Genomic DNA, 2,158 nt, shown 5'->3' with positions numbered 1-2,158 from the left:
AATCCATTCGGTGCAACAAGGTCACGAAAACGAAGAGAAGAAGCATAATCAATCTTAGAAAACTTTTCCCGCCATGAAGGCCTGACAATTGTGTTCGTGGAGAGGGATGACCTCGCTTACATGACATCTGTGCCTCGACCTCTCCGCGTGACCTCCTTTGACCCGTGAAGCACTAAATCAAAACCTTCCCGTGCCATTAGCTAAAAATTTACGATTTTGTTTATCTCTTGCGTGTCTGCGGATTAATCATAAAATAGAAAGGATTTTTTTTTATAGCGTAGTTCAGGCCGCCGAATGATTAAACAGAAATATTCCTCCGGTTATTTCTGACGGACGAAAATAATCACGGCATTTAATAATCGCGATTTATTGCAATAGTTTCCGGTATCTGTCATTCCGGTAACTTTCAATCTCCGAATTGTGATGGAAAATATCAGAGGGAATTTTAGTTCTGGCTCCTCTGTGATTTGCTGCCGTCACAAATCTGTTCTTTTTTTGCTCATTTGACTCACTGCAAACGGAGATAGATTCGCTTGACTGGTCTCCCGGACGGGCATTAGTGCCACCTGCGAGGCGCCCCAGATAGCTTCTATTTCCGACCGAGGGAGCTTCATCAGACGTGTCCCGACCTTTCACGCTGGTTTTCCTTTACTCGTTGTAATACTAGACGCATTTTTGTGTTCGTATTTTTTTTTTTTTTTTTTTTTGGGTGTTTTATCTTCAGGTGTGGCTTACATGTGGTTTGTGAATGTGTTTATCAATGTTGTAGTTGATTAAAATCATGTCAGATCTTTATACTCATGTACCACTTTTTTTTCTTCTTCTTCTTCTTGCTGGTGCAAAGAGGGAGCGGTGCCATCTATATTTGGGATTTTAGACTAAACTTACTCAGAATATTACGTCAATTGTAGTAAATATAACTGAAATTGATATCATTAGTCGCTAAATAGAAATATTGCTCAGTGTAAGAGAGAAACACAACTCTCCACTCTACCCCCCAGTCAAATATACAATGAATACAAGTGGCACCTACGCTTAATATTTGACTTCATCTTAATAGAGGACGTGTTTTTTTTTTATTCTTCTTTTTATAACTCCCCCAACAATTTTCAGCATTCATTAACCTGGTCTATTTTTTACGCCAAACTACACTCGGGTTATGCCCTTTTTACCCTGTAAAGTAAGGTTCATTCTCCTTATGAGAAAAAACGCTGACTGAAATACTTTCATTTTTGATAATATATATATATTTTTTTATGTTACCCTTATTCCTTTTTTTGTGTTGATTTATGTTTATTTACCTTATTAAGTTAACCGTCCATGTAAAAAAAACTTAATGGAAGTTAAACAAGGAGTAGGAAGGAAAGGTAAGTAGATAAATAAAATAAGGCAGTGACGGGAGCAAGGAAGTGAGAGGAAAAGGAAGACAAAAGAAGAGGAAGAAAGATGTATTGAAAAATATTATGGAATGAAGAAGTAAGAGAAAAAAAATAGAAGACGAGAGAAGGAATATGGAAAAAGTAGGGAGAAAGAGAGAGAGAGAGAGAGAGAGAGAGAGAGAGAGAGAGAGAGAGAGAGAGAGAGAGAGAGAGAGAGAGAGAGAGAGAGAGAGAACGAAAGAAAGAGAGAGAGAGAGACAGTAAATGAGAGATTAAAAAAAAGAAGAAAATAGGATTTGTTGAAGAAAGTTGAAAGAGTGGGGATGTTGGAGGAAGAAAAGAAGAGAAGAAAAGAAGATTGATGGGGAAAGTTGAAAGAGGGTGAGCGAGAAAAAAAGGAGAGAAGAAAAGGAAAAAAAAAAAAAAAGATTAGTGGAGAAAGATGAAAAATTGAAGAAAGATGGAATGAGAAAGTGGATGGAACTGAACAAGAATGAAAGAACAAGGACGACATAAGGAATAAAACTTGATAAAAGAAGGAGCATGGGATAAAGAAGAATAAAACAAAAGAACTAAGCTACGAAAAACATCATTTCCCACGGAGATCTTTTCGTAACAGGATAATCCAACACGTCTAACTATTCCTGAAGTTGCAAAATTATACGTGTCTCAATCCTAATATCGCAGTTTAAAGCAGGCAAGCAAGCATTTGCATGTCTAGACAACAGGAAGGCGGCGAACAGGAAGGAGACTATGCCGCTTAAAACGAAAAATAAAGA

The sequence above is a fragment of the Penaeus japonicus genome, unplaced genomic scaffold, assembly GCF_977035675.1.
Source record: "Penaeus japonicus unplaced genomic scaffold, GWHDUDI00000001_assembly GWHDUDI00000023, whole genome shotgun sequence".
Lineage (NCBI taxonomy): Eukaryota > Metazoa > Arthropoda > Malacostraca > Decapoda > Penaeidae > Penaeus > Penaeus japonicus.
Note: the sequence above shows the minus strand (reverse complement) of the source record.